Below are 12,985 nucleotides of genomic sequence, written 5' to 3'. Positions count from 1 at the left end.
CTTGATCCGGTGTCGGAAGGACAGTGTGTAAACACCAGGCGCGCTCCGAGAGCCCGCGGGTGGGGCCGGGCGAGGGCCGCCCCGGCAGATCCGAGGCCCCGCGCCCCCTCCCGCCTGCTCGCCCCGGGCACGATCGGCGGGGCCGCCGCCTTGCTCTCTGCTTTCCCAGTTGGCTCAGCTAATTGGAGCCGCCGCCGCTACCATCGCGGCGGCCTCTTGTTGAATTTTCTAGATCGCAACCGTTCAGTCGTGGCTGCCTGCGGCTCCCCTCCCCCTCCCACAGCTGTTAACTCGACCAGCAACTTGTTGGTAGTGGAGACCGTCCCTCCGCTGACCCTGGCCTCAGGTTCAGTGTTCATCCCAGCAGTTCGGGGTTGTTTTTAGGCTTGGGGGGTGTGCTTGGGACAGAAGGTAGCGTCTTATCGGAACTGTGAGGTTTCGCGCCAGAATCTGAGGCTCCTTGTGGTGAATACTATCTAGGGGATCTCTCTACAGAAAGCCATCGTCCTCGCTGCCTTGCTTCAGGAGGTAGTGACAGTCCCCGAGAAGCTTCAGGAACAACTCCACTAGCAACTTCAGTTCCTTCCAGGAAAACCTTATTGAAGGGTGGGGTGGTGGGAGGGGAAAGGATACCTCCTCTCTCCTGCTCTGTCCCCATTCCCTCTTGGTATTTGGGATTTGATGTGTAGGTCTTTAATATAGCAGCACTCGACTACACCTTGGGACTAGCCACCCAAATGGGACAAGGCAGGCCACTTTCCCTGTAGGTTTGAAGTACCAGGTGGGCCTAGGGGGGGGATGGTTGTGTAGGCCTCAGTGGTTTCTGGAGGTTCACCTCCCCCAGGCTGGGTCAGCCCTAAGCTTGTTGTGCCAGGAGGCCCTTCTGGGCCTTGGGTCCCCCCAGCTGAGCCTCTCTTCTCTCTTGGCCAGTCATCTCATACCCTAGTCACATGTCCTGGCTAGGTGCAAATTGTCAGGCCTGCATGGGTCTGTAAGAGGCCCAGAGCCTGGCCCCATGGCCAAGGTAGAAGTAAGGCAGTTTGGTAGTGCTGAAGGACTCAAGGAGACGTTGCTGATGCTGCTGGAGCAGTTGCTCTGTATCCAACATCCACCTGAGAACATCTTTTCCTCTGAGGAGAACTTTTGCTAGTGGGTTTCACAGGCCTAGGGCCCAATGTTATAAAAGTGGCTGCACCCTCAGCCCAGAAACGCATAAATACACACAGACAAACTCCCAGAGGGCTGGGGCTTGGAACCACCACCCAGAGGATCTGTAGCAGCCAGAGTGTCAGCTTTTCCTGTGAGGGTTCTAAGAAAGGTGCCTTTTCCCTCCCTTTGATGGTTAGGGAACCAAAAGGCAAGGCCACTGGCTTATTAACTGTCATTTTCCAACACCTCTTTCATTCTCTTCTTTTGCCCAGATTGCCACTTTGGGGTTTTCCTGAGGTGTTCTCTCAATTTATTTATAACCAGAGCAAAATTTCCAACTCTATCCATATTGAGTTAAGCTGTGATAAAAAGGGAATCTGTAAAATTAATATTGTAACTTGGTGTCTAGAATGGTACTTCTGTAGGTCAAGTTCACCTAGTTCTTTGGCATCTAAAAGCCTCCAGGCCCATCCAATCAGATAACCTAAGAGTGTCTCTTCTCTTTCTGTAGTGGAAAAAAAGAATCTTCTCAACGATGTTTATTCTCCTTCATCCCTACCTGACCAGTCTGTGAGAACCTTGTTTATGTGTAGGGTAAAGTGTATTGATAAAGAAGAGAGTAATTTGTGTTCCTCCTCAGGCCTGAAAGATAATTGTATACAGGGAGCTTGCTCTTCTCCTGGCTCTTTAAACAGACAATCTGGATTCTCATTCTGGAGCAGGAGTGCTTCAATGTCCCAGCCTCCTTCATATAGTAGTGGTTCCCTTCCCTCTATCAGTACCCACCCATCGCCAGGCCCTTGGGCAGGTCACTTGGCCTGAGGGTTTGTCTTGAATGCTGGTGGTGCCTCAGAAGACCCTGTATCTCCGAGCCTGGTATCAGGCATTCACATTTTACTGTGCAAAGAATATTATGAGCCATTGGAATTCTTGTTCCATCTCCCTGAAAGCTTATGCCAAGAGCTCCCCATGGGGCCTATGGTGATGGATGTCTTGAGGCCCGGGGAAGGAGCCATCACGGTGGGAAGAGTTGGGTGCTCGCCTGTAGGACCCAGACCTGAATCAAACCAAAGTATAAACTGCAACAACAAAAAAGGCAGCTCCATCCACCTGGTAGCTTGTTCCGGAAATAAATCCTACCCACCCCCCAACTAGTAAAGCCTGGGGGCATATCCTTGCTTTGGCCTCCCTTTAGCTGGGCTTAGAAATGGTGCAGTTAAGCATATCAGGAAGCTGAGAGGCATCCACTACTCCTCACTTCCCCTGGTGCTGGGCTCAGCTTAGCTGAACTTGCCACCCCTGTCTTTTTAGAGGAGCTGGTTGTGTTCCCGAAGCAGGATCGCACTGTGCTGCCTCCCCAGGGGTCCTCAGCTATTGATTTTTAATATCCGTATTCAATATTGTGTATTAAATATTGAATCCATGCACGAGAGGATGTGATGCAAATCACCAGCCGTGCCTGAGACTTTAATAGTTGTTTTATTGCCCGGAAACCACAGTTGGACGCAAGGCATCCTGCAGCCGAGGCTGGGGGCGGGGATGACAGGCAGAGAGGAGAGCTGAGCAGACAAGCAGAGCCCGGCCTCCCAAAGATACAAGACCTCTGGAATAGCCACTGCAGAAGGCACAGCCAGGCACTGACAACTCACCCCTGGGTTGGCAGCACAGTGTTCCCGGGCTGCTATGGAAAGTGCAGGGGCTGTTGTGTGAGACCTGGATAAAGGAAGAGGTGTGGGGCTGTGTCCTTCCTTCCTGAACTTCCCTAACTGGACTGTTCATTCCTATCTGGCCATCCCCTTCCCCTCCACACAGATCTGCGGGGGGTGGGGGAACGCGCACCACACTATTGAACAGGAAAGTGAACTTGGGGGCAGGAAGCCCCAGGCCTCAGGCCTCCTCCACCACTCTTAGCTCTACCACTTTGGTACAGACCTCTCAACCTCTCTGGGCCCATTTCCCTCCTCTGCCAATGGGGGTAATGCTATCTGCCCTACCTCCCTCACAGCCCGGTGGTGAGGCTGGTGCAAATGAGATAATGTTCAGGGGAAAGGCTTTTGTAAACTGTCAGGCCCCAAATAGGCAAGCTGAGGGATTAGTGTTGGCTTTCTCTTTATACTTTCCCTCTCCAGCGGGCTGTCTCCGGCTGGCCTCTTTCTTTCTCAGGCATGATGAGCCCCCCCCACCCCGCCTCCATTACAGGCCCTATCCTCTCCCTTGGCCACCTCCACTCGGTCTTCCAGGCTCCCCGCTCAGCCGGGACTCCGCACTCAAGCTAGGCAGTCAGGTTTCGAGGACGCCCAGCAGGGAGACAGGAAGGGCGAGAACGAGTGTGAGTGAGTGTGTGTGTGTGCGCGCGCGCGCTCGCGGTGGGGATGGGTGCAGCGAGTGTGCGCAAAGCCGAGAGCCGCGGGAAAGCTCTCGGCTTCATTCCAGGGAAGAGAGGCGCGCTCCACGGTGGCTGCCCGGGGCTGCGGAGCCCGGGGGGTGGGGGGTGGGGGAGAAACAGTGAGAGGGGGGCGCTGCTGCTGGGCCCAGTGTGCGGGCGGTGGGAGGCAGCGGCGGAGAACCTGAGGCTGGGGGGGGTCTCTTCCCACATTGCACTGTTCCTCCTTGCGGGAAGTCCAGTCTCGATTCCTGATTGTTGGAAAGTCAGGGCGTGGGCTGTGCCGTAAGCGTCTCGCGGTCGGGAAGCTCAAATGTTAATTCGGTGGAGGGTGGCGGCCCTCCAACTCTTCCAAGTCAGATAAACAGTTGCCCGAGGCTCCGCAGATCGGAGACACGAGCTCTCCGCGGGCCGTGCACCTCTAACCCACTACCTTTGTCCAGGGCTCAGGGAGGGGTGGAGACCAGAGGGATCCCTATTGGTTAAGACCACCCCAGGGACCCCGCCATCTGCTGGGGGAGACCCAAACTGACTCGTCAAGCCGGCCGAGGCCCAACAGGGACCAGCTTTGGCAGTAGGCCCCCCCTGGAATCTGCGTCGTTGTCCCTAGGGGCCCGAACCGGGGTATGCCAGGCAGGGCCTATCTGCACACGCTTCCGCGTCGGGGCCCGGGCGTCTGCTGCTGCCTGCCTTTCTGGGTCTGCCGCGGAGCCTCCCCGTCTCTTTCCTCCTGCTTTGTCTCGCTGCCAGTTTCTCGAGAGCCTGCCCTCACCAGTCTCCTGGGTCGGCGGGTCGCGCTCTACCTCTCCGAGAGCGTCGCGGCTTTTACGCTTTTTACGCTATTTGCGCACGTGCGGCCGCCTTCCCTCCACCCGGGCTTCGCTCGGCCTGTTCCCGCCGGCGATTTAGCATTGTCTTAGGATCAATACGAGTACCCACCCCTCCTGACCCCCGCTCTAGGCTGACACATGGGGTGTGGGGGGCTCGATGACCTCCGAGGCTGAAACGTCTCTCAGGTTCTGGTTTAGCAAACCCAGCAGGGCTCTGAGCATCCCTCGCTGCGTTTACCCTTGCTCCCAGCCCTAGGCAGCAGCTGGGGTGAGGTGGGGGGTTGCTTTTATGAGACCTACTTTGCAGAGTTGAAGGGCAACACTTCTATGGCCAACCTCGCGCCGCCTGTGGCGTTCTCTGAACTGTACAGACTGTAATCCGCCGAGAATTTGAGTACATGGTTCTGCCGCTGCCCCAAAAGTTGGCCAGACGTGTGGGTCAGGGGTGTGTGTGTGTGCCCGGAGTGCATGTGCCGATTGCAGGGACTCTCAGTGGATGAGCCGCTACAAAGGGGGAGTAGGGGGCGCCGGGCTCAGGCGCTCGAGTTTGGGGCCAGCCCAGGGGCCTGCGTACACCCTAGGTATCCGGGTATTCCGAGACTGCCCCCTCTCTCTGGGCCGGCATAAGGCCGGCCTTTGAGGTGGAAACCCTGTCCAACTCCTTGAAAGTAAACTTGTCGCGGGGGGAGCGCAGGAAGGAGGGGACTGGCTGGGGTGTCTGCGTCGGGAAGGCTTGTGTCAAGTTTCTGCCCCTGACACTCGGTGGCAAGGTGCCAAGGCCCTGGGAACGGCGGTGGGGCACAGGGCGGCGGGAGTCGGGGTGAGACTGACCGCGCAGCGGGGCTGGACTAGCGAACCCCGAGGCGCACGGCGCGCGCTCTGGCCGTAGGCGGGCGGGGGGCGGGGGCGGCGGGCGGGGAGGGGGCGCTGGGAGAGCCGCCGGAGCCGAAAGGAGCGCAGGCATCTTCCGCAATCCATTCATGCACTGGAGCGCGTGCAGAGCTGCTGATCGCTGCCATTGTTACTCGCGGGCGGTGTGGGAGCCGAGCCTCCACTCTGGCGAGAGATAAATGGCCTCTGACAGCCCCTCCTCGCCAAGAGAGCTCCTTGGATTTCACCGCGCCGCGGCTCTCAGGTCTGTGCCTTGCTCGCTTCCCGGTGAGAACCTTTAAATCAGCCTCCCAGCCCTCCCTCCTCCCGGACGCTGCCCCCCCCACCCCCACCCCCCTCCTGCTCAGGCTCCGGCAGGGCCCCTGGCGTGCTGCGCGCAGTCTCCGGCCTCCTCTCCACCCGGAGGGGACAAGGTGGGGAGCGCTGGGGGCGGCGGGGGGAGGCGGCTGGCGCCCCCCGCCCCGGTTCCTCACCTCCTCGGGAGAGGAGCCCCGCGCCCCGCCTCCGCGCCCACAAAATGGATCAGGCTACCGTGCGGAGAGCGGGCTGTAAATATTTAAAAAGTCTCTCGCGCGCCGGCGGTAATGGCTTTCGCAGTCGGAATGTGTGCTAGGAGAAGCGAGGAAGGGCGATGTGTGTTCACTGTGTTGCAATGTGGGGGAATTGTACCTGTGCCTTCCCCCACCCAGTCCCGGGTGGGCTGCGCGTTCCGCCTTCCCGATTTCCCGCCCTCCGCCTCGGCCACCGCGTCCCACCGTAGCGTCGAGAACGCCAACCGATAAGGAACTTAAGCATGGCAGGGCGACCGGGGCCTGGGCGAGGTGACCTAGAGCCACTCTCCCCTTCGGGGTTTCCCAAGGTCCTAGGCTGGGCCTGGCCCGAGACTCCTGGTCCAGGTCCACTTCTCGCACAGGGGAGGGCGGGAGATGCACAGGTTGAAGCCCCCTGAGTTTGGGTGGTCGCTGAAGCCTGCGCTAGGATTTCCGTAGCGGGAACCTGGGCCCAGTTTGTGCCTTTGCTCTCCTCCCCATGCCTCGATCCACTCTGAAGGAGAGCCCTCCCCACCGCCCTCCCCTTCTGAATCTGAAAGTAGCTTTGTGGCTGCTGTGACCGAAACCTGGGAGTAGGCAACACAGAGAGATGGGGAGGGGGGGTGCCTAGCACCCAGACTTAGTGGAGGTCACACGTGGATGTGGAGGGGGATCATTTGGTTCTCTGGCCGGTGTGGGCCTAGGATCTTTAAGGCCGAGCTCAGCAGAATGGAAGAGGTGGGGGAGGGGGTTCCAGCCTTCACGGCTGGGAGAGGCTTAATGGGCCCACCACAGGGTGTGTGCGGGTGAGGCTGTCGCCTTTGCCATTGGCCCCTCCCTGGCGGGGCAGGGGCTCCGAGTTGCCCAGAGCTGGGGCGGGCCGGGCGCTGCGGGTTCGCGCGGAAGGTTGGAGGCGGTGTGGGTCCAGGCTGGGGCTGTTCCCCTGCACTCCTTCGGCCCGCCCACTCGGGGACTGGCCAAATTGTGGGTGCTGGCGGCGTGTCAGGGCGCGCCAAGGCTGCTGTCCGCGTTTGAGCGCGTGGAGCTCCCGACTCCTGGCAGCTCCGCGCACTCGGCTTTCAGGGACTTGTGCTGCGCCTTACTCGCTTGTTTGTCTCGTGTGAGTCTCGTAAACCTCCCTGATTTATTACCCAGACTAAATGCTTAATTTGTGAATATGAAACAGATTAAAAGGGGCGGGGGGTAGGGGGCTTGAGGTCGGCATATTTTAGCAATCAGACCAAAGCAGCCCGGCAGATGTTTCAAATTTGTCGACATTTTCAGGCTCATGTGGAAAGCCAGCCAGAATGGTCAAGAGGTCTTTTCTCCTTCCTTCAACCTGAGAACTTGGCAATGATCAAAAGGAGGTGATTAGTAGCTACAGAGAAAAGACACCAGCAGGCAAGGAGTTAACCGAGGCTGAGCCCTTCACCTCCAGGGTTGGGATGGGAGTGTGTGTGAGAGCTGGTCACAAAGGCTAGAGGGGTCCTGGCTAAAAAGGCCCAAGTCCTAGAAGCCAACTTTAAAGGACAAAGTAGAGGATCCATTAAAAGTTAATTTAGTAAATAAACTTCATTGGCGATAAAACAAACAAGAAAGATGGAAATGCCAACTTAAAATAGCTGAAAGATATAAAAATAAATAGTTTTGATGTGGCATAAACATGTGCGCACTCCTTTTGGCAGGCAGGTCCCTACTGTGCTCCGCCTGACACAGGCCTCTCAGGAGCACCCTCTCCCTTTGAAAAGCCCCCATGTATACAGGCAATGTTTTTTGGCATTTGTCATTTTTAGGCAACTTCACACATCAAAGGCGAGCTCAGTGTTCTTTTCAGCTCCCTGGTTCCAGCCGCCCAGTAAAGCAGATACAATTTCTATAAATTGGCCTTCTCCTCTGGGTTTTGATTGATCATCACCATATGAGATTATTGAAAGTCTAATGTCTTATTTCACTTTCTCCAAGGGGTTAGGAGGGGAACAGTTTATTGGAAGTCAGGCCACGTGAAGACTCTGGTGTTGTGCAATAGTAATTTCCATTAGCCTGTGTAGATCAGCCTCCGGAAACTCCCATGTATCTCCTGCTGGGTCCTTGTACAACCCTCCCCTACCCCCTCCAGGTCTCAGCTTTAGTCGTTGTTAACAGGTACAGGACAAACTAGAGCCTTCTGGAGCCTTTGTAGTTGGAAGGAGAAAATTGTTGATTAAAAATAAGGCAACAAAAGATTCATTTTAAAAAATATATTTATAACTCCAGAATCTCCTCTTGAGGATTGTTTCCCACTCCAAACTTTTTTGTTCCCCTTTTGCCTTGATACTGTATTTCATTTTATTAAAGTTGATTATGGTTCCCCTGTCTTGTCCTCAGCTAGACAAAGGCTTAGGGAAAGTCAAAGAACGTGTTAATTATATGTTTCTTGTAAACTGACTTTTCATTTTCCCCTAACACATTTAGTTGGCTTGGTGTTTAGTTTAACACTCAATTGCTGCAAATATACTGCTTAAAAATGCTGTCCTTATTAAAACAAATAAATGAATGCAAAGACCTTTCTAATTTCAACTCGCGTGGGCTAGAAACAGAAGAGAAAACTGAAAGCGGGGAGGGGAGAGAAGAGACCAGGAAACTCACGCGCGTGCACACACACACACACACACACACACACACACACGCAGCATTCCTTCTGCCAGCCCTCCCCCCAGCTGTGTTAAACTGGTCCATACAATTGTCCCTGGCTGCGCCCTGCAGCTCGCCAGCCCTCCTGGATTTTCCATCATTTGATGCCTAAGGCAATCATTAGCTGAGAATGGACAACCTCTACCTCCTGGCAGCCCATCACTTACCAGCCAGGAGAGGTTGGTTGCAGACTCCTGCGCTGGGGCTGGGCCCCATTTGTTCAACCTGAGAGGGGTCCTTACTTTTTGCCCCTGGGTGCATTGGTGCCTAATTAAACTCTATCCAGGGCAACGTGCACTAAATATAAGGAGGCTGAGAGGCAGCTGGGAGGAAAAGGCTGTCATTACCTGGGCAGAGAAAGTGACTTTTCTAAGAGAGGAGGAAGGGATTCCTCTGATGGCACTTTCTGTTTACCCGCAGTCGAGCCCCTGAGTGCAGATTAACTCCCTTGCGGAAATCAAGGAGAAATGGAAATTAGGAAGGAAAAAACCCCACAGCGCACACTTAACTAAACAGGGCCTGTGTCACCACCAGGCAGGAGGGAGGTCTACCAGAGCTCCAAACAGACAATGGTGGCTGCAGAAAAATGTCTCAGGTGCCCTTGTGGCATTGGAGTTATTGCTCATGTGCCACAGCCCCGTCACATGCAGGAGCCAGAGCTGTATAAATGGCTGTGAGGACAGAAGGGAGCAGATGCGTCAGGAGCCCAAGGACCAGGTGTGTTGTGAAGCTAAACAGACACCATGGAAAAGCAGGGAGAGGATCTTCCTCTGAAGGCCAGGGACCTCACTAAGACCGGGGTGTGGGCAGGATTGAAATGGCCCGACCTGGGGATAAAATGACAGCTGGCATACAGGAGTGTGTAGAGATCTCGGAGAACGGCTGCCAGTGCTTTAATTGAGCCTCCATTTAACCCAGCTGAGGAAATTGGTTCAGAGGGTGAGAACACTAGCTCAAGGTGACAAGTTAGTGGCATAAGTAAGACCAAACCCAGAGCTCTCTACTTTGAGTAACGAATCAAAGGAGGAAAGTGACTTCTGGTTAGAGAAAGATCCAGGGTGCTCTTGGTCACTGAAGAAGGCTCGTGTTTTAGTCATTGAGCATTTATTAAGCACTTGCTGTGTGCAAAGCACTATGCCGGACATATGAAGCCACAGTGCTATGAGCCCTCAAAGGACTGAGCAGGGGTGACTAGGTGCTTCTGTGCCTGGTAAAAAAGACCATGAAGGACAGTGGGTAAGAGAGCTGGAGAAGGGAAGGAGGAAGCCGACCACTTTCAGGGTTCTGCTTTTAAACAAAGCCCACTGTGAGGTTTATAGGAGGGCAGCCTGGACATGAGACTGTTCTCCCAGGGGTGGAGGTACGAGAGAGGCCATCTGGGTGGGCCAGGGCCCTTTGTGCCACTTTCTTTGGAGGGCTTGACTGTTTCTCAAGGCCAGCCAGGAAAATGAGTCGAATGCGAATAGAGGAGGCCACTTGTCTAGCTTGAGTACTCATTGCAGTCTTCTCTCTTGCCCTGGACAAACAGAAGAGTGTAGCTTATCCCCAAAGCTCCTGGACAAATGCAGGCTCTCCGGGGGAGCTGGTAAGGGAATACTGCCTCCCTCAACAAAACAAACCCAAGACTCTCCAAGGTTTAGCACTGGAAACGGAGTCTCCCAGCAGAGAATGGGGGCTGGCTTCATTGCTCCCTGCTCTGTGCCCCCCCAGATTCCACCTGCCCCTTGGGGCACTCGCAGTGTGATCACAGGTACCCTCCCTGCAGCCATCTGGCCTCAGCCCAGCCTCTGCTCTTGGTTTCCCTAAGCAGAGGCGAAATGCTGGAACCTTCAAAGCACATTCCTAAACACTAAGGGAGAGCTGTGGGGAAGTGAAAACAAAGAGGCCAAGGAGCGCTGGAGCAGTTCAGCTTACAGAGTCTGTGGGCCAACAGGGCTGGCCCACGTTCAGTCAGACTTCCTGGCTGTGGGCCAGCCTTAGCTGGCAGCATGCCCTTCCAGCCCACCACTCAGGCCCGTGCTGCCCCCCAGTCCTAGGCACACCCTTGTACTCAGCCAAGGCCCCAGGAAGCCCTGCTGCCCCTAAGTCCCCCTCTCCCTGTTTAGGTTACTAGTTGCAGAGCCAGAATGGCCCCTGCAGTCACTTAACCCAGCGCTTCCTAAGACTGAGTGGGTTGCCAGTGTGCCAGCCCCTCAGGGTGGCCTGGTGTGTGTGTGTGGGGGGGTGGCCCAAGTCCCCTGACTGGTAGCTTCAGGCCTTGAGCAGCCATGTTGGGCAATTGTTAACACTTGGTCACTGTTTACCGTGTGTGCCATAAAGATATTATCACCTTCTCTGTGTGTCAAGACAGAGAAGCACTGCTAACTTGTGATAAGTGTGACATAGGCCCCCAGAGGTAACCACACGTATAATGCGGAGAGTATCAGGCCACATGGCCCTTTACGGAGCGTATCAGGCCACATGGCCCTTTACGGCTCAGTCATTCATTGAACAAGCATCTGATCCAGCCCCCTTGTCTGTTGGGCACTGTGCTTGCAGCCTGGGGAGACCCCAGGCTACCAGGCCCCGGGCCCCTCCTTATAGAATTTAGTCTCACGGAAAGAGATAAGCTCCACAGGGCTGAGAACCTCCATGTGCTCACATTAACTAAAGCCAGGAGAAACAGCCGCCCTCGCTTTCTTCCTCAGGCATATATTTTTCAAGCCAAAGGGCGGATGGTGTGTTTCTGCCCACTTTCCACTTACAACTGGATAACCAAAGAGTCCCCCAAACTCTTGAGTGCTCACTACTGAATAGGGATTTGGGAACTGGGAGTTCTGTGCTTTCTTTCTTGAGGTTCCACCCAGAAGACATCACATTAATGGCAGATGTTATGAGTAACACCTGCGTGTGGCACACCGTTCTAAGGATATCAGAGGGAGTGCCAAGGAGGAAGCCTCTCCAACTCCTTCTTCAGTCACCCAGTTTGCCTCTCTATGGCCAATCACTGTCGCTGGATTCTGGCTTACCCTCCCCAAGATAGTCTATTAAGGCGATTTCTCAAAAAATACATATTTCTTTTATTTTGAAAACTCCCAATCCCACAAAAAAATCGAAAGGACAGTACATTGAGCACCCAGTTAAGAAGGCTAACTTTCGAAAGTACTATATTTATTCAACATGCCTACCCTTGGAAAGAATTCAAAACCCCTTCCAAGATCTGATTTAATTTAACTTTATCTTAACATGTTACTTAAGAATACTTTGCCCTCGTAGATATGTTCCTTGTTCATACTCCCTCCCCTCAGCCCCCAGCACCTTATCAGTGTGCCTTGTTCACAGTAGGCATTTAATAAAGGTTGTGCATTCAGTAGCAAAGACTGCACAGTAGTTCGTAGGGTGGAGTCAGACTGCCCAGGTTGGGAACCTCGCTCTGCCACTTGACTAGCTATGTGGCCTCAGGCAGTGACTCTCGGTGTCTCACTTTGCCCCTCTATAAAATGGAGGGTAATAATACCACAGATTCCAAAATGTTGGGAGAATTAAATTAGTTGATGGACATAAAGCACTTAAAATTGTGCCTGGCATATGAAAGGTCCTTTATAGGTACTAGGGAGACAAATACATTTGGTATCAACCTTGCTTTAGTGATTGCACGTGAGTCATTTGGCCCTGAGTTCATGGCTTCCAAGTTTTCTTTGGTAACCGCAAGAGAGGCCTGAGGAAACCAGGAATGTGGCTTCATAATCCTTCCCCGCCTGAGAGAACTGTCTGCCCTCAGCTCCGCTCAGAGCTGAGGCAGAGTGGCATCTAAGTGGCAGGGGCTTCCTGGGGATAGTTTCCACACTCATGGAGAGTTTCTAGCCGTGCTTATTAAAAAGACATTTGGAGGGAAAGTTTTTTGTTCCTTCCCATTTTCTAGCCTGGTTAGTTGCTGTCCTGCTGATAGAACCATCTTTGAAGAAAGAACTAGCATTTACTTTAGGGACAGAGCCAGGAATGAATAGTCCTCCCTCAGCGAGATCCAAGCTCACAAAGGCCATTTTCAGGCTTGAGTAGAGGGTCAGACGAGCAAGTGGGTGTGGTCCCAGGAGCCTGCCTGTCTGACAAGCTAGAGAGGGTCTTATGAACTCCCCAGACAAAGTAATCTGGAATGCTTTTCACACAGGAATGGTAGAATGGATGTTTTAAGAGCCAGAGGCAAGAGAGGACACAGGAAAGATAAAGAAATTTGTTTAAAGGTATACTTTGCTCTGTGCTATAAAATACTGCTCCTAATGTTAGGTTTTGACTGCTGTAATATCTGACCTTGACATTGTGGTGTTTCTGCCATATAATTTAATTAACGTGTGATGCTGGCGTGATGCCAGAGAGTCAAACGTTCTGACAGTTCTTGGAAGCCACATAAGTCCCTTTGAAGTTCCCCCCAGTGAACTGACACATGGAGAAACCTCCTAAGGTTGAGGACAGTCCCTGATACAGGGTACAGAAATTTTGCTGTGTTGCAGTTACACTGGACGGCACTGGCTAAGTCACCTGCTGACTTGTCACAG

At 54.0% G+C, this 12,985-nt stretch overlaps 1 protein-coding gene across 3 annotated transcripts in view; it reads left to right on the top strand.

The window, feature by feature from the left end:
- The window catches only part of BCOR (BCL6 corepressor), a 113,631-nt gene that overhangs the window by 23,337 nt on the left and 77,309 nt on the right, over positions 1 to 12,985 (top strand). The window contains exon 1 of one of the 3 annotated variants that reach the window (XM_074323206.2): positions 5,339 to 5,497. The exons of 1 other annotated variant lie outside the window; for it this stretch is intronic. The gene's annotated coding sequence lies outside the window, so the exon portion shown is untranslated. One more of the 3 variants, XM_088795260.1, reaches the window with a different exon arrangement.

Source organism: Rhinolophus sinicus, chromosome 18, assembly GCF_057876585.1.
Source record: "Rhinolophus sinicus isolate RSI-liver-muscle chromosome 18, RSI-T2T, whole genome shotgun sequence".
Taxonomy (NCBI): domain Eukaryota; kingdom Metazoa; phylum Chordata; class Mammalia; order Chiroptera; family Rhinolophidae; genus Rhinolophus; species Rhinolophus sinicus.
This window is presented reverse-complemented; position numbering and strand designations above follow the sequence as displayed.